Below are 25,919 nucleotides of genomic sequence, written 5' to 3'. Positions count from 1 at the left end.
GTGAAACAAAAATTCTCCTTGGAGGCTAGGATTTTGAAACTCCGCCTCACATACTTGGGCATGTGGCCAGAAGAGACAGGTCTTTGGAGAAGGACATCATGCTTGAAGGGTGGAGGGACAGGACAGGAGAAGATGACCCGTGATGAGATAGACTGATACAGAAACTGGGGCAAGGGGGTTAAGTGTGTCAGAATTAATGAGACTGGGTCAGGATACAGCAGGGCTCAGAGCTGCTGTACACAGGGTCGCTGTACATCGCAGGTGACTCCACAGAGCATAATGATAAAAACAACAACAGATTCCCTGTGGATCAGAATCTACTGCTAGAAGGTGGTGAGTTTGGTTGTTTTGTTTACATTCATGATATTAATGTAGTCCTCTAATCAACCATCCTCTAGTAATATTTTCCTTTCAGTACTAAATCAAGTTCAGAATTTTCAACTTTTTAACTGTAAGATCTTTTTAATTCAATTTTATTTTGGCATTTTCTTTTAGGCTTGTGGAGTAAGTAAGCAATTTTGCTACCAATGCAAAGGCAGGCACTTCAAATTGACAAGCTGCTCCTTGGGAGAAAGATAATCTCCTCCAATGTGATGACAGCCCGAGAAAATCTGGAGGGTCAGCAAAAAGTCAGTTCCATCTCAACAGCAATGAGTTTTTTGGGTTTTGAGTGTTTTCACATATAGTTATATACCAATGTAAGATGACCTTTGAGCTGTGGTGCTGGAGAAGAGTATTGAGAATACCATGGACTGCTAGGAAAACAAACAGATTTGTCCTGGAAAGAGTTAAACCAGTTGGCTCCTTGGAGGCAAGGATTCTGAGGCTCCGTCTAACATACTTTGGACATGTTGTGAGGAGAGACCGGTCCTTGGAGAGGGACATCATGCTTGGGAGGGTGGAGGGACAGCGCAGGAGGGGAAGGCCCTCTATGAGGTTGATTGATTCAGTGACTGGGGTAATTGGGATGGGAGTGTCAGAGACAGTGTGATTGGCACAGGACAGAGCAGAGTTTAGGGCTGTTGTACATAGGGTCACTATGAGTCGCAGGCGACTCGACGGCACATAACAACAACAACAACAACTGAGATTTAGTTTATTGGAAAATATTTCCATTACCCAGAGTTTAAAATAAAGCTCTAACAAATGAAAATAGAGTCTACTTCTACATAAAATATGCAGACACTAGAAAATCAGAAGGGTGCTTAATGAAGTAAGTAAACTAAGTGATAAAGAAATGGGTACAAGAATATTTTCTTTGAAGTTTTGGAAGCTAAAGGTTCAATATTTTGTTGTGTCCCTTTAAAAAGTAAATAGCTTTCCTCCAGAAACCCTATGAACATGGAGAAATGATGAAAGTTATACAAGTGTTCAGGTCTTTCATTCATAGGGTCGCTATGAATTGTCTACGACTTGATGGCACTTAACAACAACAACAAGAGAGCTCAGTTGGCCTAGTGGACAGAAAGCAATGCTACCAAGCCAAAGGTGGGTGATTTTAATCTGCAGCCCTCAAGCCTGGTTTTAATGGGTTTTTGTCAAACATTCTTCTAAGTGGCACAACACTGGTCTGTCCATTTGCTGTATAGAGGTAACCCATGGTTGCTATGATGCTGCACACTGGGACACTGATGTGTCAAATGCAATAATGGTTACCCATGGTGGACAGTGTTTGGTTGAGCTCCCCTATTAAAACAGGAGTGGCATCCACTTCTGGAATAGCTTGCCTCCAAGAAAACCCATGAACCTGGAGAAATGAAAGTTATGCAAGTGTTCAGGTCTTTTGTTTATAGGGTTGCTACGAGTCATCTCCAACTCGATGGCACTTAACAACAACAATAAACCTTATGCCTAGATGCATTTTTGTGTATGTGTTTGTCACATCATGATAGAATTTGTAACAATAACCAATGCTGTTGTTCAGATATATTCTATGCATATAAAGTTATTGATAGTTATTGATGTTTCATCTAGCAGTAATAAACATTTCTAAATACCATGGGGAAAAATATAAATACATGACTTTAAAGAGCCTTCCTTTTATGTAAAAATAATAAGTCAAACAAAAAGCAAGAATATTTGCTGTTACTTGAATAACAAATGTTTTCATGTATATTTCCTTTATAAAATAATATCCTTCCATTATTTAACAGTTTTGCAAGTTTTTGTCTGTCACAATAAATCATGTGCTTGAAATCTTTTCAGTGTTAACTATCAATATTTATTTCTGATGGCCACAGTTTTTCTAACCTTTGCAAAATTAATGCTACAAAATCTGTTGGAAATTATTAAAACAAAAATGGAAAGTATAGCTAAAGCTTTTTGAACAATGTCTTGAGGCTGTTCATAGGGGTTTTGAGTGCCTGTTATTTCAGAAGTGGATGGCCAGTCATGTTTCTTATTTTTAACTGCTTCATAAGCATGTGAAAGTTGGACAACAAATGAGGAAGGCTAAATTATGCATTTGAATTATAGTAATGACAGATAATATTGAATATTCCAAGGATTGCCAAAAGAACAAATCTATGTCGTAGAAAGTGTAGCCAGGGTGTCCCTGAGAGAAAAGCATGGCAAAATTTCATTTCATATATTTTAGACACGTTTTCAGGAGAAAAGTCTTTGGAAAAAAACATCCTGTTTGGAAAGGTAGAGGATTAGTGAAAGAGAAGATGATTACCAATGAGGTGGATTGATACAGAGATTGCAACAATGCAGGGCAGAAACTGTGAGAATGAAGCAGGATAGGTCAAAGTTCTGATCGGCTGTTCACAGAATTGTTATGATTTGAAACATAACAACAACGTAGGTTTCTAAAGAATGTTTTCCTTTTTAGTATCCAAAACAAAAAGAAACCAAAGCTTCTAAAATGGCCATTCAATGATGTAGAAAATCTACCTTATAAAAAATGTATTGCTTCTATCTGGAAAGCTTCATGCAGTCCCTGAAATCCTAGAAATGGGGAGGGTCAAAGTTCCCAAACGTGAATTAAAAATCCACACATACAAATAGTAGTTGGTCAATCTTACAAAAAAGACTGTTACTTTGCAGCTCTGTTGCTTTTGTGTGCCTTCAAAGCAAATTGATCCACAGCTAATCCTCCAGCGTGTTTTCAGAGACAGTAAATCCTATGGGAGGAGATTTCCCATCCATCTTCTGTGGGAATGATAATGGATTTGAACCTCATGCCTTCCAGATTGCAGTACAGCTCCTTACCACTAGGCCATCAGAGCTCTAGAGGTTCCTTTATTGAACTCTGGTGTCTTAGAGATAATAAAGATCTCTGATGGCCTAGTGGTAAGAAGCTATGCTGCAATTCCAAAGGCACATAGTTTGAAGACACCAGCTGCTTTAAGGATGGTCAGTCTCCTTCTGTGTAATTCATTGCTTCTGAAATCCTGCTGAAGGGTCAGCTATGAGTTGGTTCTGACTCAATGACACCATAACAGAAGTACTTTTATTGAGCTTTAATTCCTGAAAAACAAGGTTGGTTTGAATTGCTTCATTGAATAATACTAGTATATACTAATTGACTTGCTATTGTTTTTTATAGGACTCTTAATTAATGGGCTATCTAATCCTTTTTAAGAAGGTTTGCTGGTGCAGTGATATGAAGGATATTATGCTAAGCAAGAGGTCAGAACTTAGAACCTACCAGCCACTCTATGACAGGAAGACGATGCAATCTGCTTCCAGAAAGATTTACAGCCTTGAAACTTGAGGGGCATTCCTACTCTGGTTCTATAGGTCATTATGAGTTAGAATAAACTTGAGGGCAGTTGGTTGGGCTTAGTGAGTTATTCATTGACTATATTGAATATACCGTGAACTGCTAAGAGAACAATCTGGTTTGACCTGGAGAGAGTGAAGCCAGGTTGCTCCTTGGAGGCAAGGATTCTGAAGCTTCGTCTGACTTACTTTGGACATATTGCAAGGAGGGACCAGTCCTTGAAGAGGGATGGCATGCTTGGGAGGGTGGAGGGACAGCACAAGAGAGAGAGGAAGACCCTTGGTGAGATAAATTGATTCAATGATTAGGGTAATGGGTGTAGGTGTGTCGGGGACAGTGAAATTGGCACAGAATAGAGCAGGGTGTAGGACTGTTGTACATAGGATTGCTATGAGTTGCAGGCGATTTGATGGCACATAACAACAGTTACAACAATCTTCCAGAATATTCTTGCGCCTAAACTATAGAGGTCTTTTCTCTTCCCTTTACATGAATTTGTCATCATTGACACAAACTACTTTACTGAACTGATTCCTAAGAAGTGAAGCATATATGTTAATATAAACAAGTGACTCTAATTCACTACAAATAAAAATTGAGTTTATGGAACTGTTGTCTATAAATCACGTATTGGCTGGCTATCATACATGTAATCTCCAAACAAATTAAATTTATTTACAAACAGGAGAATTCATAAATAAACTCTAAATTACAGAAGTCTACAGGCAGTATGAAACACTGGGAAAATGATTAATTTCATTTCTTCATCATGTTGTGTTAGACAGTGGTGGAGAATCTATGGCCCAGGTTATGCTTAGTTTTGAATCAAAGACATAACAAACAAGGAGAGAGAAACAGAGAGACAGAGAGATATCTTTTCTTTTGGCCATTTTAAATGCTCTTTACATGGACAATATTGAAATCTCACTCTAATCTTATGTTTGACAATATAGTCACAACCTCTCTCCATAATAGCTGCCTATGTGCGATTCCTCACAGCCATTCTTGTGTCCTCTCTATTTATTTTCCTGACCATCTCTATCCTTTTCACTCAAGTAAATGTTGACACTTTATGGTAAAAATTCCACATGGCCACTTTTACAATTCTTCCCCATTTTCCTGATTTTGCAGTTATAAAAGTCCTAACAGCTACTACTTTACATAAACAGAATTCTTCATAGAAGGAAGACAAATAGAGAGGATTGAGAAGAGTCCCCTTCTAGGGGACACTCGCATAAAACTGTTGTGTATTATTGAAATTAATAATAATAATAAAAATAAATAAAAAAGGAAAAGTCGTCTAAAAAGAAGTGTTGTGTATTAACCATATGCATACAAACATGAATGGTTCTCCATGAGTCTGTGCCCTCTCACTCCCTCCCCCGGCCCGTCTACCGTCCAAGGTTAGTTATCAGTCACAGATATAATCCTCAACACATAGGCTAGATCAATCAGAGCACTCTACATTACATTTTTCTTCAAATATACATTCATCCCTCTAATTCATTCTAAGAAAGCTGTTCTGCAATCCTGAAGGCATGTAGTTTGAATTCACCAGTTATTCTGTGGGAAAAGTATGGATAACCTTCCGTGTGATTAACTGCCTCTGAAAACCTACTTGAGAGGTAGTTATAGGTAGGTTCTGACTCGCTGGTCAAGGCTGCTTTCAATTTTGTCTAGTTAGATAATTTTTTTTCTTACTCTTCACACTTCACTTCCTAAATACACTATCACTGGTTAGAATGAAATATCCTACTAAGAAAAAAAAAATCTTCTTTCTCAAATAAATGATTATCATTTCAGGAATCAAAGCACCCAAGATTAGTGGTATAAAAAGGAAAGAGGTAGGAAATTCTAGGCAGAGAAAAGTATTAAAAACACCTTGTGTATACAAAATACTGGTTGACAGCTGGATGACAAAAGATTAGGTGACAGAAAAGAAGCCAAGAAAAATAGATTGGAAGTACATTATGAAGGGCTTATGAACTGTTTAAAGTATGTGTGAATAATATTAACTTTCAAAAATAAGCCTAACCCTGGTGTTCTAAGACTATGGATACCATGTTACCTTGTGAAGAAAGAAATTACAAGATTTAGCAACCAATGGACAGGAAAAAGCTAACTGAGGTCATGTTTTTGTTAGCAAAAAGTGAAGAATACTGGAAGCAACTACTGATAAAGATTAAATAATACAGCTTGTAGTACATATTACAGCTGAACATAAAACAAAATTCCTCACAACTCAACCAATAGTAAATATCATAATAAAAGTTCAAAGAAAGGCACTGTCAATTATTTTATTACTTGTATCCCCAGTTAGCATCCAGGTAAGGTTTCTTTCACCTTTATTGCTTTTGAATGAGAATCACTCATTACTGACCTTCCAGGAGGCTTCTGGAGGTGGTAAATCACAAGAGAGGAGATTTCCCATCTTTCACACTCAGAACTGCTGGTGAATACACAACCTTTCTTTGGGTTAGCAGCACAACTCGCTCAGACTAAGGCTGTCAGCGCTCCATGGAAGTTTCAATCAAGAAATCAAAAGATGTATTGCATTGGGCAAATATGATGTCCAGAAGCTCTTTAAAATTCTTAAGAATGAGGATATCCTTTTAAAGATTAAGGTGCTAATCTAACCCAAGTCATGGTATTTATTACTCTTAATGAAAATTGGACAATAAATCAGGATGGCTGAAGAATCATCGATGCCTTTAGATCACTATATTGGTGAAGAATATTGAATATTCCATAGATTTCCAAAAGGACAAACAATTCTGTCTTGGAATAAGAGCAACTAGCATGCTCCTTAGTAGCAAGGATTGAGAGCCTTCGTCTCACATACTTTAGGCATGCTATCAGGAGAAGCTAACCCATGGGAAATGACAGTATGCTTAGAAAACTGCAGAGTCAGTGAAAGAGAGGAAGGACTTTAGCAAAATGAGAATATTGTGACCACAAAGATGAATAAATACAAGGGAATTAGAGAAGATGGTGTCGGATTAGGTAGGGTTTCAATCTAATATATATGGGATAATCCGAAACAAACAAACAAAAAACATTTTTACATAGACTAAAGTCTTTGGTTTCAAATACTTTCATTCGGAATCAAGCATTGTGTATATCACCGATGAATGGAATGTGCAAGATGTTCTTTGAAAATCATTAAAATAATTGTTGAAATGTAGCAAAAATAATGCAAAGGCTTTGATAAATAGGGTGGTGATATAAAACTTTATTTTCATTTTAGGGGGTGGAGAACACTGAAGTAGTGCTTCATTTCAAAAACGATGTTTTTGAAACTGAGCAGAAGGACTGTTTATAAGAGTGTTTTCCAGCCAAATTCCCAAAGGGCCCCCAACAGGCTTTTCTCAACTTGTGGGCGCTGTCCTCTAACAATCTATTCCTTTCCAGACTCTCCTTGGAAACCAAAGACTTATGTCATTCTCTTCATATTTTAAAATGAAACTGTTCTTAGTTAAAAAAAGAAAACTGAGAGCCTGTTTTTATTTCAGATACCACTGCTGCCTGGACAAACACCTCAATATGCTCTCTTCTGGAGACACCATAAATGACTTTCTTCTGCAGCACTGTTACTATTATTTGGGTGTTTCACAAAATCAGGCACACAGCAGGCATTTGTGAGGATGAGCTGTGCTTAAAAGTGGGCTTCAAAGAGGAAGGCAAGTGAACAGTCTATATGCCAGGTTACAAAGGCAGGCGCAGGCTCTACTTTTTATAAAAATGACATAAAGATTGGTTGCTCAAATTCCCAAGTAAAGAGAAAGTCACATGGCTTGAAAATATTTTCTAAAAAAATTAATACTCACTTGACAATTCTGAATTGCTTTTGCTCTCCTAATACATTCAACAAGTAGATATCTCAGCATTTTGCTGATACCTTATCAGACCACAGAATAGAACAGGAGGGCTAAATAAAAAGTGCTTTCCTGGGGGAGCTCTGTGGTCATTGTTCTATAAAAACATATGAACATATTGCTATAAACTCATCTTCACAGGAAGTCACTCAGCTTAATAAGCATGGACCTGCAAGTTAATATTAAAATTCACTTTGATTTCAGCAGCAACAAAGCTGATCCAACTAGGAGCTATTACATAAAAGCCTTATTGTCATATTCGTCATCGCCACTCTCAGTAGAGACCACTGCCAGCACCAAGAAACCCTCAATTCACCTCAGGAAATATGCTACACAGACGGCCATCCAAATAACAATACAGTGGTGAGATGGCCCTGTTTATTTTATCAGAATGGCACTCCCTTAATTTTTCCATTCTCTTTATTGATGTCCTCTTTCATGTATAGGTCTATTAGATTCTACTTCCTCTACTGTCCTCCCAGGAATTGGTGCTTGCCAACTACAATAAGTTGTTTTGACAACTTGTCTAGCTATACAATACTCTGTTTCTTTCCCTCTGCAGTATTTTTGGCTTCAATTGAGTGCCTTCAAAATATAGCAGAGACTATAAACCAAACTATGCAATGGGGGGGGGGGGAAGCTTTCTATGCACAAGCACAGTCCTGCCAAAACCGCAATCTTTCGTGTGCTTATAGTCCTTTTCTATTTCTTCCTTATTTTTATGGAGATGAAAATCCCCCTTCCTATCTTGTCTACTCCTATCTTAATAAGGAATGACTGCCGTGACTACCCCCATCTAGCTACGCCATTCACCGCCAGCACCTCTGCTCTCCTCTTGTGCTTCAAGAAGAACTGATTAGCACTTTGCATAATTAACCTGATTAGCACTGTGCATAATCAAACTGATTAGCACTTTGCATAATTAAAAAGAAATAATAATAATAACAATAATAAGTACTAAGTAATATCAGAAGCTGTTAATCCCACAGCCCTTTGGTTACCTCCAAGATTGGTTCAGTGTAGCCATATTTACACCTTCACTTTGAAGTCTTTTCTTTCACTCAAAAGTCAAGCAAAAGAAATTCAAATTCCTTCAATTCATAGTCATAGACCCATTATGGTCCTCATAACTATATCAGGTACTAAAATAATAGGTTTCTTACCCATGCATGCCTCTTTCACTTTTAGGCTTACCTAAAATGGAATCTATAAAGGAGAAGTTGAGGAATTAAAACAAACCAATGAAACAACTTGGAATAAAATTAGAAGGCAAGATGCATACAGCTTCTACAGATATATAATTCTCTCATGCGATAAGTGGACAGAGCTAAACAACTGTCAAGAAATCCTGGCTTTGACACTTACTGAGTGACCTTATTTAACCTCTCAAAACCTCACTTTTTTCATCTGTAAAATGGAAATAATTTATGCTATCCCTCAGGCAGGTTTTAATTGTTTTTTTGCCAAACATTCTTCTAACTGGTATAGCACTGGTATAGTACTATAGTAGTACATTTGCTGTACAGCGGTAACTCATGTCTGCTGTGATTCTAAACACTGTGACACTGATGTGTCAAATGTGATAATGTTATCCATGGTTGGCAGTGTTTAGAGCTTCCCGATTAACACAAGGTTGGAAGCAGGAGTGGAACGTGGAGAAATGACATAAGTTATGCAAGTGTTCAGGTCTTTCATTCATAAAATCACTATGAGTTGTCTACGACTCAAGAGCAATTAACAACAAAAACTACCTCAGGAGTTGTGAAATCACAATAAAATAATTTAGGAAGGTAAAATAGAAAATGCAAAGAAACACACAGGTGTGTTCCAAACTTTTATTTCCTGTAACAAAGAACTTTGTATAGTATGAATAATAAAAGATGTTACCTATATATTTCTATATATTGTGGTTATTTTGTGCCTTCGAGCTGCTTGTGACTCATAGCGACCCTATGTACAGCAGCTCTGAACTCTGCTTTATCTTGAGCCAACCTTATTGTCTCTGACACACCTACTCCCATTACCCCAGTCACTAAATCAATCCATCTCATCGACAGTCTTCCTCTCCTGCGCTGTCCCTCCACCTTCCCAAGTATGATGTACTTCTCCAAGAACTGGTCCCTCCTTGCAACAGGTCCAAAATATGTCAGGCAGAGCTTCAGAATCCTTGCCTCCAAGGAGCAGTCTGGCTTCACCCTTTCCAGGACAAAACTGTTTGTTCTCCTAGCAGTCCATTTTATATTCAATACTCTTCTCCAGGACCACAGCTCAAAGACAGCAATTCTCCTTCTATCATCCTTAGTCATTGTCCAGATTTATGATGCATAGCACCATTATATAATGAATATAACTAAAAAGGAGCTCTGGTGGCCTAGTGGCAAGAAGCTGTGCTGCAATCATAAAAGGTACACAATTCTAGGCCACCAGCTCCTCTGCAGTAAAAGGTTGACCTATCTTCTCCTGTGCAACTGACTTGGAAAACCCACCAAAGGGTCATCTATGGGTCGGTTCCAACTCTATAGTGCACAACAACAACAACAATACATATATAATGTCTTAATGTTTAAAAGGTGTAAAATTACTTTGTATACTTAACCTCATTTTCTATGCAATGGCTAAAAGTGATTAATAATTTGATATGGAGTTGTAATTTAATGTTCGTCATTACTATATCACCTCATTCATTTGTGTTTCCACAGAGATTAAAAACAAGGAGTTACAAGAAATTCACAAAAGAGTAAGACAAAATCTAGCACTTCTATTAATTTGGGACTGAAGAGAAAATATTCTTTAACTCTATCTTCCCACTTTACTATAGCACATAATCTGCTCCTTATATCTTCAAAACTTAAACGAAACTTTTCTCCAAGAAACTATTTCAAGTAGTGCCTCAGTCAGAATACTGGTTCCTCTCTTACTGTACCATGATATTTTATAAGTAACTCCATTTATACATTTTATATTAAGAAGCTATGTGGTATACTCTTGGTGTGCACCAAAATGGTGCTTGTTTCCAGCAGTGTGAATTCAGCAGCAGCTCCAAAGGAAAAGATGGGCAGATTCTCTTCCTGTTAATATTTACAGCCTGGAGACCTCAATAGAGTCAGAATTGACTTGATGGTTTGTTGTTGTTGTTTAAAGCCGTCGAGTCGTAGCCTGAGCACTGTTCGTACATAGAGTTTCCAGAGGCAAGCCATTTTGGAAGTGGATGCCGCTCCTGCTTCCAGGCTTGATTTAGTGGGAAGCTCCAGCCAACACTGTCCACCATCGGTGCCCATTACCACAATTGGCACATCACTATCACAGGCTTCAGCATCACAGCAACCACAAGTTACCTCTGTACAGCAACGCACAGACCAGTGCTATACTACCTAGAAGAATGTTTGACAGGAAGACAATTTGAACCTGGCCAAGGGCCACAGATGATAATCACCCACCTTCGGCTTGGTAGTAAGTGATATACGAAATAGCTGTATGTCTGATTCTTCTAGTCCAAGAACTCTAAAGAGAAACTAATATGCCTTATTCATCTTTGTCCCCAATGAATGGGTTTGCTACCATAATGAGTAGTGCAATGAGGGCATGTAGAATAGTTTTTGATGAAAGTAGACAACAAAATATTTTTTTAAATATATACTTATCATATAACAGCTAGATGCAGCTCTGAAGAACAAAGTAGAGATTCTAAAAAAAATTGATTTCTGAGATAACCAAGGATGTCTACTAACCTAGTGATAAGATGTTACACTAACAACCTGAAGGTATGCAATTCAAATCCACCAGCTGCTCCAAGGGAGAAAAATGAGGAATCTCTTCCCCTGAGATTAACGATCTCTGCAAACCTGCTAAAGGGTCAGCTATGGATAGGTTCCAACTTGACAGTACACAACAACAACTCATCATCACTTTGTTATTGTTGTTGTTAGGTGTCATTGACTCAAGTACGACTCATAGTGACCCTTTGAACAACAGAACTGAACCCTAACCTATCTTGTGCCATCGTCATCACCTCTGACATACTTGGGCCTGTTGCTGCTGTCTTGTGTTGATCCATCTCATTGATTCCCTTTGTCAAACTCGCCACACTTAAAATATATAATGTAGATGAAATGCTTCATTTATTTATTCATTCAGTTAGTCACTCATTCAAGAGATGAGAGCCTAAAAACCACAAAGCTCATTGCCATCAAGTCAGAACTAATTCATAGCTGATCTTCCATTGCTATAAAATGCAATGGAGGAGGTTGCTCACCTTTCTCCCACAGAGCCCCTGGTGGATTCTAATAGTTAGAAAGGTGCTACCTTTGGGTTAGTGGCTCTCCTCTACCAACTCTGCCACCAGAGTTCTCTTATGAGAGCCTGTTGTTGTTACGTGATGTGGAATCAGAACGGACATAATCTGGCCCTCCAGCAGGCTTTCACAAGTAAATTGCAGGGGTGGACACTGCCTTCCTTTCTCTGGAGCAGCAGTTGATAGATTAGAACTGCATCTCTTTGGGTTGGAATTGCAACTTCTTCCCCTTAAATCACTAGACTTCCTTTTGAGAGCCTTAGTGCATGTCAAAAAAATTTTTTTAAATAATAACTGTGGCATTGATCAAGCTCAAATAGAATTATAGATGATACACATTCTAAGGAGCTCACGATAGAATTTTATGCATCCATGTAGTAGGTCAGTGGTAGAACTCTCCCTTCCCATAAGACTCAGAGCTGTGGCTAGTATGTCACATGTGCAACCTTTCGTCTGTCAGTGGAGGATCAGGTTTCCTTAGGATGTTGAACTGGTTTCAGTAGAGTTTCCAGGCTAAAATGGATTAGGAATAAAGGTCTGATGAGCTACTCCTGAAAGTCATCCAATAAAAACCATATGGATCACAATAGATCTATCAAGAGAAAGTACAGACTCTGAAGAAGGAAGCACCGGTGTTTAGGCGTGGCCAGGAACTGGTACTGGTGCTGGTGCCGGGGGTGAGAGGACTCTGTGTAGCTAACAACAAACAGCAGATCTGTAGAAGCTGGGGAAGGGGGAGCTAAAAGTAGCAAAGATGATCTAAGACAATGGCTATGATCTAAGACAATGGCTAAGACACCACTCTGGAATCCATAGGCCTCCATAGAAAGGAAAGGAACCCAAATAAGCTGTCAGGGTTCTGAGGCCAATCATCCATTTTACACTTCATTTAATTCAAGAAGGAAAACGCTGCTGTGGAGATTATTCAAGTCCAAATGTTCCTGGTGAAGGTGCTTCCAGTAATTCTGGGAAAGAAGCCAATCCCCTAGTTTTATATGTAAATATTTTAAAAACACACACATATATATAAGCACAAAGGAAAGGTCAGGAAGACGTAAGTCTTTTAAAAATCTATTTTAATAATTTTTTTCCTATAACTGTCCACAAAAGTTTGGGCTTTTTTGTAGCCTTACATTTTCTTTTACACAATACACCTGCTTTTTTTTTCTAAACTAAATATTTCTTCCATCTAATGACTCTCTTTATTAGACAGCATCTAATTTGCATACATTTACATACAATTTAACTGTAGCTTGTGAGAACAAAGAAATGGCTCTGTATTGTACTGAAGGACAATACTCAGTAAAGGAAGGTATAAAAACCAACTGGCTCTGTGACTGTGTAAGCTCTTTGTTTCAGCTATACCAAGAGCTTTTTCTTTCTTTCCTTTATTTTTTTTTTAATGTAACATACCAGTGAAAAGGGACAAAAATTACTTCATCAAACAATGAAAGAAAGATAGAGCATTACTTTGTTTAACTGTCCATTTTAACCTGTCTGCCCTCCCACTCCTTCAAGCTTGGTTACTGCAATCCAGTCATCCATGTGTTTTTTTGAATTTACTACAGTTTCCTTTATTAGGCCTGATGGATTCTATTTCTTTAAATATTTTTGTGTTGTGTTTTATGCCTCAAACAACCTGGGATTTCACAGTGTTAACTCTCTGTTCTGATGCTAATTTGTGCTGTCATCCACGTTGCTTCCAAACAGTCAAGGTAGAATACACACACACTTGTCCAGTGAACAATGCATACCTTTACTATTAGTAAATTAATAGATTTTACTGAGACTTCCATATCTTTAACATGAGAACAACTTTAAAAAAAATAAAAGGAAAGGAAACACAGGGTTTTAGTGTCCACTTCAGAGTACATGAAAATGTTAAGACTGGAATATGTGGAGGAAGAATATGTTAAAAGAGACGTTTGAGGCAAAATAGTCCATGAGCCCACTCACTGTTCTCTACTCAGGTAATCATTTGGAAGTTCCTAAACGAGCGTGAATCTTGAGGAAGTAAAAACAAACAAGCAAACACATGAATAAAAAAGAGATAAATAACACATCTTAAAAACCAAAAACTACGTTTTTTGGTTTTGCTGTGTGCATTCACATATTCAGTGACCCAGTATTAGTCACTGTGACTCTTCTTTCTGTACCTCTCATCCTTGACACATGGAGAGGGAGATTATGGGAAGCAATCTCGAAGAGTTTGTTCAGTGTTTTGTAAATATTAACTATTGAAAACACATGAAATAAGTAATAAAGCTGCGGTCACCACCAACTGAAAATAAACACTAGAGGGATTCAAGTATCGGAAATGTCACATGTAAAATATCACTAAAAATGAAATATGGTATACAAAAATACCTCAAAATTTTAACAAGCAATATAAACATAATGCAGAATATTAGAGGCATCTATTAGAAAAGTGTAAAAGCACAAATTAATTGGGAACACAGGCTCAGTTGAAATATCATGCATGTCTGGGTGCTAAAAATGGTCACTGGAAATGCACTTCCTGTGAAATATATTTAATATTAATTTGGCCTGTTTTCTGCATTTGATAATGCAGATTTACAATTTTAATGACCAAAAGAGGTGTGAACTTGTCAGATAAAAGTGAAGAAATTCTACAGCTCTGTGGAGCCCACACATTTTGGAACCATTGAAGTCAAACAGATTGCACAATCTCTACCAGCGATCTTGAAGCATGTCTGATTTTCCACCTGGTGAGAAGAAGCCTGAGCTAGAGCCTTGTATTAGTGCTGGAGTGCTGGCACAGACCAACAAAGCCAACTTCTTAAACCACGAGCAGTTATGAATCATGACAAAAATAGCACTTAAAAGAAATGATTAGATACTTGATTTAAAAAATAAACACAAAGTACTGACTAGATCCTAATCACTAGACTTTATGCTTCAGGAGTTGCTTTAGCTCAAAAAAAAAAAAAGGGGAAATTCTTAAAATCCAGGAAATCTGTTCCCTTACCATACTCCACCCCTAAGCTCCTTGATTCAAGATGGAATGAGACAAATACCTCATGAGTGCTGTAACCTCTGTCTGGTCAGAGATTGTCAGTTACGTTTTCAATAAAATTTCTGTTTCTAAGGCTCATTATCCCTCTCTTTCATGAAGATTTGACGCAGTGCTATTTTTTTATGGCATAATATATTATTTACTGGTAGCTGGTACCAGACCTATTTTCCACACTCCAACATATTAAATTTTGCCTTGTTTGTTTGTAAAGTACCTCTTAATACTAACTCAGCCAACATCACCTGTGTTGGAGATGGTGAAGATACACCTCCCCAAAGCATGTTACCACGGTGACAAAGTAGTGACCTAATTTACACACACCTGCTGGGTTAATTGGGCCAAAATGAAAGATGATATATATACTCAAAATCCAAAACTGATTTTTCTCTCAAAATTAAATATTTTATTTTTTTAAAAAATTAGCAATTTCTAAAGCTAAGTAACACACTCCAGGTGTGCATCTGCCAGCTAATATCACCTGAATGTTTCATGACACTTGAGAAGCAAAATATATTGAATGATGAATACAGATCTTCTATGTATTTTCTGTATGCAATAATTAGTATGAGTGAGTGGTCTCAATCACTGAATACACTGAGTTATCCTGAAGGGTTGTGCCACTGACTCAAATCAAACTGGGACATTTTAACTGTGCCAGTTATTACACAGAGTCTGGGCTGCCTCAGAAAAAGTACACTGAATTTGCAGAACTGAATTCCAAAACTCATAGCAGCCAGCAATAACCCTTAGACCAAAAACATTACTTAGCTCTGCTCAACCTCTGTCTACCCCTTTGTAATCATTCTTCCTAGACTACTGTGAGTTTTACTTTAAGTCATGTTAAGTTATATATCAAGAAGTGATGAGGAAATGAGCAGGCATTTTCAGAGACTACTCACAGGAACAAATGTTAAAATAGTGTAAATGGTACATCTAAATGTGCATCAAAAACCTCAAAAATGTGTATCTTTTTGATGCAACAATTTTGTTTAATTTTCCAAAGGACATAATTATGGATGTTCAGAAAAATGTTTTCATAATGGTTTTGTTATTTTTAATACAGAGAAACTAGAGGCAACGCATATATCCAAGAATAAGAGACTTGGTATGGAAATTATAACATATCTATTGTATGAAATATTACATAATCAATAAAAATCATAACTAAGAAAACTTCTTTATTAGAAGAATCAAATGTTCAAAATATATTGCTAGGTGAACAAATACAATCCACAAACAAGAGAGTAGCAAAATTCTAAGTGTTTGCACGCATACACACCTACATGTGAATGTAATGTTTTCCATTTAAGCGATAGCAATAGTATCATGGGTGATTTTGTTTTCTTCTTTCTCATTTTTATGTTTATAAGTAGTTTACAATAAAAAAATTCTTTTTCCTAATGGAGGTGGTAGTGAAATCTCACCAACTACTATATGAAAAGGAGCTCTAGTGGCCTGTTGGGTAAGAAATTCTACTGCCAACCCAAAGGCAAGCAGTTCAAATCCACTAGCTTCTCCAAGGGAAAAAAGATAAGAAATCTTCTGTAAGATTTATAGCTTCTGAAAACCTACTAGAGGGTCATTTGAGAGTTGGATCCTATCCGATGATAATAAGTTGCACTAAGTAGATCATTTTAAAATTAAAATGAAGGGTAAGAAGAAAGTTATAGTCTTTTTCCTCTCTTTCAATTACAATTAATCATATTTTCTTTCTTTTCTCCTAGTCAATTTCAGTTATAAATGTGATAGAAATTAAGCTAAACAATATTCTCCACTATTGTTGGAGATCATGAGAATAGCACAGGATACAGCAAAGTTTCTACCTGAGGTGCACAAGAACATTATGAATCCATTTGACCCAATAGCACCTAATAACAATAAACACAATTGCTAAATATTCAACATTTCTAACGGAAAGAATTCTTTATTTTTTGTAAACCTTACAAAGATGCCAACCATCAGAACCTTTAGAAAGATTCTAAGCAGTATTTTAGACTAGAAAAACCACACTGAGTAAATATCTTAATTATTACTACTTGAAGGGAAACTTTTAAGGTTCAAAGTAAACCTATTTATCACCTGGCTATTGCATCCTACTTAAATTATAACTTTCACATTTCCCCCCCTTCATTTGTACAGTTATAGGATCTTACTGATAAGTAAGTGCTTCTCAGAATTAAGTAAAATTAACATTACCATATGAACTAGAATTGCTGTTAAAAGTATCTCTCTAGGGGTTTGATTTATTCTATGATGCTTTCACTGATTTAATCATTGCTTAGATTATCAAATGACAATAATTTAGTCTCATAAGTAAGATGGTTTCTTGGGATTTTTCTGTGTCACAAACAATAGACATCAGTGATTGATAAATAAAGAAAATATGTCAATTCTGGCATTTTAGTTCTCAAACACACACTTTAAAAAAAAAAATCTTAGTGCCAATTTCCACCATTTAATGAGTTCTTAAAGAGCCCTGGTGGTACAATATTTAAGTGCTCAGCTGCTTACCAAGTTTGATAGTTTGAACCAATCAGTGATTCTGCAGGAGAAAAGATGTGGTCATTTGCTTCCAAAAAGTTTACAGCCTAGGAATCCCTATGGGGCAATTCTACTGTAATATTAAAATGCAAATCCATGACCAGTAGTCAGTCAATTCTTACTCATTGTGACAGTGCATTGAGTACGAGGCTGTCTTGATGGGAGAAGATGGTATTTCTGCTGAGCAGGGCCTTGTGAATTCCAACTGCTGTTCTTTCTTAGCAGCTTAACTCCTAACACGTTACATCATAGGCTCCACAATCCTATCATGCACGGTCACTATGAGTCAGAAGTCACTCAACAGTGCAGACAATAGTCAAGAGCTCACGGGACAAAGAGAGTGAGTTATTTCTCTTGAAAAAAACAGTTTTAATTTTCATTCCCCAGATTAAACAATTTAAAAACTGCATCGTATACAAGAGCAATTTCTATTTGAGTCAAATATATAAATATTGAAAGAAAAAATTATCAAAGTTCTAGGAGACTATTAAAAACTAAATTTATTTCTAAACTATAAGAAAATAATGGGTAAATACAGACATATCAAAATACTGTAGGAGAAACAAAAAGTAAATTAAATACTGATTATACCTTCCCATATATTACAGAAAAATAGTTCACTTTCCATAATATAAAAAGATCATTCAAATCAAGAAATAAAAAACCTTTTTAAAAAAGTCAGTAGAAATTATGGATAAGTATTTAACAGTCAATATAAAAAAATAATTAAAAGGGTCAGTAATTTTTTAAAAATGTTTATTATACTTCATAAATTAAAAAGCTGTTTAATTTATAATTTAAAGAAAAGAAAATAAAAGCCAATAAAATACTATTTTCAATTAAGAAAAATTTTAAATAGATTATAATAAATATTGGAGAGGCTGTGGAAAAAAGTAGGAACTGTTGATGGAAGTACATATACTTAAAATAATACTGTTGGATGGCAATATTAATAACAATAAATATTTTAATTACAAAAATACTTCTGGGAAATTATATTATGAGATTTTTACAATAAGCAAAAAAATATATTTGGAAGAATGGCTATTAAAATATTGCTTTAATAGCAAGAATTAGGACATTTCCAAACTTGTATCAATTAGGTAATGTTTAAATATATTTAGTTATATGCATAAATGAGAGTATTAGGCAATAAATTAAAGTAAGACTATGGATTCATTATTTGCTCCCATAAAGTTTATAGTTTAGGAAATTTACAGCCTATTTGGTAAACATGGTATGAAAAATCTCTGTGAGGTAATTTTTAGGCACGGGGGAGGGGGGAAAAGAATGTAAAAAAACTCTCTTGAACAGTATGATTCTCTGTTTTCAAAATAAAGGTATGTATATATATGAATGTACTCAAAGCTGCTTATCCCTGGTTAATAATACATTTTTTTAATTAGGTGTTGTCTAGTTGATTCAAATTCATAGTCAGTCCCCATAGATACAACAAAATGAAACACTGCCCATTCTTGTAACCACATCCCAATTCTTGTTATGTTTGAGCTCATTGTTATAGCCACTATGTTAATTCATTCCCATGAGTACTTTGTATCATTTCTCTCTTTAATTTACGAAGCATGATCTCTCTATATAGAAACTAGCTTCTCATGATAACAGTATCAAAGTATCTGAGAAGAAATCTCAAAATCCTAACTGGATTGACACACTGACTGCTGCAATGGGCTCAAGTATGACAGAAATTACAAGGATTGCACAGGAGAGGACAGGGTTCGGATCTGTTGTTCATAGGGTTGCTGAGTCATACTCTATTCAGGAGCACCTAACTACAACAATAAACTTCTAAGAAGCATTCAAAGCAAACTTTTTCCAAGAGAAATTTCTTTTTCCTTCTGGAAGTCCATAGTATATTTAATATACTTGAACAGCATAATTCTAAAGCATTAATCCTTCATTCTTCTGTATTCACTGTCCAGCTTTAACATAAATATGATATTTTTAAAAATATGATATGATTAAAAATACCATGGCTTGAGTTAGGTACACCTTACTCCTCAAGTAGGTATCTTTGCCTTTAACCATTTTAAACAGGCCTTTTTCAGTCCAAGTCATTATCTCTTTTGATTTCTTGACCGGTGGACATTGTCTATGGACAGTGACTATGTATGTATTCAAGGAAAACAAAATTAATAATGTCAGTCTTTACTCCCCTTATAATGATGTTTATTGATCCAATTTAGAAGATTCTTTCTTTACGTTGAGGTGTGGTCTTTGATCTGCATCAGTAAGTGCTTCAAGGTCTCTTGGCTTTCAATAAAAGAAGATTTTGTTATCTGTCTATTGCAGGTTGCTATTGAGTCTTTCTCTAAGCCTAATGCTGCATTATTGTATATTTTTGCCCAGCATCTAAGGTTACATGTTTATCATATGGAGTAGATATGATGAAAAATTAAAATTCCAAGGTATTCCTCTCCTGATTTTAGACCATGTAAGATGCTTTGAAAGGAGCAGATGCACCATGAAGGTGGCCAGATCTGACTTCTGCCTGCTCCACAAAGGGGTACCATCCTCATCAGTAAAGTCCATACCAGTAAACAGCAGCTAGGTCAGATATGGCACTCCCCAAGCTCCTGCACCTATTTCTACCAATCATTGGGTTCAACATTGTGATTTGTTGACTCACAGACTTTACTCCCAGTTGTGATACTGTGAGTGGAGTTTATTAAGGTCATAAGTTGGAGAATAGGGAAGGCAAAAAATATCATTCAATGCAAATCCAGGTTTTATACCAGCCATCCCAAGGCAAAATTCCTCAATTAATCAAGGCTCTGGTTTCAGTTCAGCAGTCACATTTTCCTTCCATCATCTAGCAAGAACACCAAAACCTTCAACTGTGGCCTTTATCTTAGGGCTCCTCTGGTTAAACCTTACCACAATTTCTCCATAGTAATATCAGAATCTCTCCACCACTATCACGAGGGTCTTGCTGTCACCAGAATCTCGTTCACATCAGGTTCTTGCTCCAGTGTCCCTCAAGTCTTGTTTCCCAAGTGTAGGTAATACTTTCTTTCTTCTCTCTCTCCCTCTCTTCCCATCTCTCACCCCTCTTCCTTTCTCTCCCCCTTTCCTATTCTCTCTTCTTCTCTCCTCCCCTACCTTCCCCTCTCCTTTCCTCTCTCTCATCCTAGAACCACAGCTACTGATGATTTGCAAGACCATGTAACTGAAGTTAAAGGAGATGGAGAAAAAGGTGGATAATGTAATGGCTAGAAGAGCTAACTTAAGCTAAAATCACAGATGTCTTGTTCTTGACTGTCTTATGGTTCCATATGAGCACAGTTAAGTGCTCTAGAATTCCCATTCTTAGCAATGTAATGCATCATGTGTTATGATCCACATATTGAATGATTTATGTATCAATAATACACAGGCATATTTATTTAGTCAAGATTCATCTGACATTAGCAACGATATCCCCTTTCATATAGTTTTTTTAATCCAGTTTGAATTTCTAACAATTTATTGTCTATGTACTGCTATAAGTATTTTAAAACTGTTGTTGCTTGCCTTGGAATTGAGCACGAATCATAGCGACTCTGTGAACAAAAGGCCTGAAGCCCCTCTATAACTATCAACATATATCAAAGTTCATAGAGTTTCCGGAGGCATGTTCAGAAAGTGGATGCCAATCCTGCTGTGGTTGCTTATAATGGTAATGCTTTTTTATCACTGCTATCAAGTTGATTCTGACTCACATAACCCTATTCAAAATAAAGTTTTTTCAAGACTGTAATTGTTATGGAAAACATGCCTCTTCTTTCCATTAAAACAGCTGTTAAGTTCAAACAAAAGACCTTTTTGTGATAGCATATGAATGTTTAGACCACAACACTACTATGGCTTCATACTAATGATTGTTGTTATTATATGTACCATTGATTTGGATTCAACTCATAGTTGATCCTGCATTAAGTTTTCAGAGGCATTAAATCTCACAGGAACAGACTGCCTATCTTTCACGAAGAACAGCTAATGCATTCAAACCTCATACGTTTAAGTTGGCAGTGAATGCCTTACTACTAAGCCACCAGAGCTCATTTTATTAATGGCACTGCTAAATACTGTCTGCATTGTGTTGGAACACCTTGACATTTGCTTCCCAGATTTTTCAAATTTTTTTTTGGTATAGATTAATAACTCAGAAATTTCAGCATTATATCTGTTTCCTGAATCATTTCAACTGGTATTTTGTCAATTCCTAGCTTGTTTTCTTCGAATGCCTTCAGTCTATAGCTTTACAAGTTGATTAAGGCATACTTTTCATTTTGTATTTTTGTTTCCTTTTTTAAAAGACACTATTTACCATGTAAATGTATTTTTTTTCAATAAAATGCTGTTAAACTAAGTGAAGTTGAATGGTTCACTGTAAAACTACTACTAAAAGGCAGAGAGAGAAAGAGAACAATGCAAAACTTTTTCATTCTCTCTCTGCCTTTTAGTAGTAGTTTTACAGTGAACCATTCAACTTCACTTTACTTCTTAGTATGATAAATTTAATTCTACTAAAAAGATAATTCCTGAATCACTTTCTAATTCTAATATTATACACTTTTAGGTGTTCAGAACTCATGATAGAATTGAATAAAGTTCTATTTGAGATTCAAGGCCTCAAACCTGTTCCTGGGATGTTTTTTAAATTCAAGCAGAATAGCCTGTCAAACTTTGGTTATTATGAACTTGATTTCATCTTTAGCTTCAGTTTGAACTTGCATATGAGTAGTTGATAGTCTGTTCCACAATCAGCACCTGGCCTAGTTTTCATAGCTGATATTAAGGTTCTCCAATGATTTTATTTTTCAGAGATGTATTCAATCTGATTCGTATGTAGAACATCAGGTGAAATCCATGTGTATAGTCACCGTTTGTGTTTCTTATAAAAGGTATTTATAATTAATAAATCATTAATTGCATAGAATTCTATCATTATATCTCCAGCCTCATTTCTGACACCAAATCTGTGTTTTCTGACTGTCAATCCTTCTTCCCTGTTCCCAACTTTTGCATCCCAGTCGTTTATTATTATTAATGCATCCTGGTTACATGTTCAGTAGATTTCTAAATGCAAAATTTGGTAGAAGTCTTCTATTTCCTCATCTTTAGCTCTGATTTTTGGTGCATATAATTGAATTATAGTGATATTCACTGGGCTTCCTTCTATGTGTAAGGATATTATCCTGTTGCTCACAACATTTCAAGATGGATCTAGAATTATTTTAATTAATATTTTAGTGAAAGTTCATAAAGAACTTGGATTTCCATTCTTTCATCATTGCACATTTTCCTCCCTGTCCCCTTCCTCCCAATTCACTCTTTATTTTGGAAAAAAGTTCTTTCATGGTTATACAGTCCCCTCCCCTAGGCCACTTAACTATGCAGCTCTTATTCTGGACTTTGGTCAAGCCAATACTTTCTAATAATATATTCCTTTAATACAGTTCTGTCCCTCGTTTCTTTTCATGCTGTGGCTTTGTCCAGTATTTACCCCCTTTTCTTCATTTCCCCCAATCACTAAGCCAGTCCTGTTTCATAACAGTGGTATTATGCAGTATTTGTCTTTTGTGATGGAGCTATTTCACTCAGCATAATATCCTCCATCATCACCCATTTTGTATAATATTTCATGAGTTCTTTGTTCTTCAGTGCTGCTTAATGTTCCTTTGTGTAAATATGCCACAGCATCTCTATCTATTCGTTTGTTGACAGGCACTTGGGTTGTTTCCAATTCTTTGCTGAGGTGAACAAAGCAGCAATAAACATGTGCATATATTTACTTGGGTGGCAGTTCTGGTTTCTTTAGGGTATATTCCCAGAAGTGGAATTGCTGGGTCAAATGGTATTTCTATTTCCAAATTTTTGAGAAATAGCCATACAGCCTTCCATAGTAGTTGGACCATTTTATACTCCCACCAACAGTGAATAAGGGTTCCAGTTTCTCCACAACCTTGCCAGCATTTGTTGTTTGCTAATCTGTTGAATTTTACTATTCTTACTTGAGTGAGATGATATCTCGTAGTTATTTTCATTTGCATCTCTCTTAGAGCTACAGATTTTGAACATTTTCTCATGTGTTTGTTTGCCATCTGAATGTTATCTTTGGTGAAGTGTCTGTTCATATCCTGTGCTCATTTTTCAACTGGGTTGTTTACTTTTATCTGCTTCTGGTGCTTGAGTATTTTATATATTCTAGATATAAGTCCCTTATCAGATGTGTCATTACCAAATATTTTTTCCCAGTCTGTGACTTCCCTTTTTACCCTATTGGAGAAGTTTTTGGATCTATTGTATTCTCTTCTAGTTGTAGGTTTTTCAGGATGCTTGGAAAACTACTCATATTGTACATTAGTGCTTCTATGGTTCTTCCAAGTCCTTCTAATGAAGTTTATAGTTTGTTTGTTTGTTTGTTTTTAATTTTAGTCCTAGGTCCTGATCCACTTTGAGTTGTTTTTTGTGTATGGTGTGAGGTGTAGGTCTTATTTGATTTTTCTATAGATGGTTTTCCAATTTTGCCAGCACCATTTGTTAAAAAGGCGATGTCAAAAATCAGTTGACCATTAGGTAGGTGGACTGATTTCTGGATTCCCAATTCTATTCCACTGATCTATGTGTTGATCATTGTACCAGTACCATGCTATCTTAACCACCATGGAAGTGTAGTAAGATTTAAAATCAGGGAGTGAGATGCCTCCTACCTTGTTTCTCTTTTTAAGGAGTGCTTTGTTTATTTGGGGACTCTTTCCATTCCAAATTAAATTGGAAATTGCCTTTTTTTATCTCATTGAAGAATGGAATTGGTATTTCTATTGGGATTGCATTGAATGTGTAGATTGCCTTTGGTAATATTGTCATTATCACAATATTGAGTCTTCCTATCATTGAGCAAGGTATATTCTTCCATTTCCCCATGTCTCTTTTTGTTTCTTGTGGAAATGTTTTGTAATTTTCTTTGAATAGATTCTTTGTATTTCTTGTTAGCTTTACTCCCAAGTATTTAATCTTGTGATTACCTATTGTGATGGGTATTGTTTTTCTTAGCTCCAGTTCTATATTCTCTTTTCACTGCACATAAATCCAATTGATTTTTGTATGTTTATCTTGTATCCTGCTACTTTACTGATTGGTCAACTCTGTTCAATAGGTGTTTTTTGTTTTTTTTTCTCAATCTTTAGGGTTTCTAAGTATACTCTCATATCATCTGCATATAGAGATAATTTTAATTCCTCTTTATCAACTTAAATACCTCTTATTTCCTTCTCTTATTGCTCTCCCCAAGACTTCTAATACAATATAGAATAGGAGAGGTGATAGTGGGCATCCTTGCCTAGTTCCTGTTCTCGAAGTGAATGCCTTTAACTTCCCTCCATTGAGAACAATGTTGCCTCTTGGGTTTGCACATATACTTTTTACTATGTTGAGGAAATTCCCTTTTAACCTATTTTACTGAGTGTTCTTTGCTTTCTTAATGTGATGAACTACATTGATTTTTTTTTATTTTTACCATCCTTGCATACCAGTTATGAATTCCACTTGGTCATAGTGATTTTTTTTAATATGTATCAGATACTATTGGTCAAGATTTTATTCACAGGATTTTTGCATCTATGGTCATAAGAGATATTGGCCTATAGTTTTCTATTTTGGTGGTGTCTTTACCTGACTTTTGTATCAAGAACATGTTTGCTCCATAGAATGAGTCTAGGAGTATTCCATCTTTTTCTATTTTCTGAAATAGTTTATGCAAAATTGATTACAGTTCTTATCTGAATGTTTGATAAAATTCACTTGTAGCACCATCTGACACAGGCACTATTTGGCTGGAAGTTGTTTTATTACCTTTTCAATTTCTTCTTTTGTAATGAATCTGTTCAGGTGTTCAATTTCTATTTCAGTCAGTTTAGGTAGTTAGTGATTTTCTAAGTATTTGTCCATTTCCTCTAGGCTTTCATATTTGTTTGAGTATAGTTTTACATAATATTCCATTTTTAGCCTTTTTATTTTAGTTGGTTCTGTTGTGACATTGCCCATTTCATCTCTTATTCAGAGTTTTACCTATCTTTTCCTTCTTTCCTTTTGTTAGTTTTGCTAGTGGTTTTTCGATTTTATTGAACTTTTCAAAGAATCAACTCCGGGTTTTGTTGAGGGTTTCAAATATTTTTTGGGTTTTTTTCATTTATTTCTGCTGTAAATTTTTTTTTTGAGGATGTTGAGTTTTCTTGCTGTTCTTTTACAATTTGTTGGCAATACTGGGTTTGAGAGTAAATGGTCATTTTTTCCTGTCTTTTAATGTGTTTGCTTATTGTTATAAATTGACCTCTGGTTACTGCTTTTGATGTTTCCCAGAGGTTTTGGTAAGTTGTGTTTTTATTTCATTTGTTTCAAGAAACTTTTTAATTTCATTTCTTCCAGTACCCACTCATGTTCAAGCAA

This window comes from Elephantulus edwardii, unplaced genomic scaffold (genome assembly GCF_000299155.1).
Source record: "Elephantulus edwardii isolate Elephantulus edwardi_28Jun2011 unplaced genomic scaffold, EleEdw1.0 scaffold00032, whole genome shotgun sequence".
Classification (NCBI taxonomy): Eukaryota; Metazoa; Chordata; class Mammalia; order Macroscelidea; family Macroscelididae; genus Elephantulus; species Elephantulus edwardii.
This window is presented reverse-complemented; position numbering follows the sequence as displayed.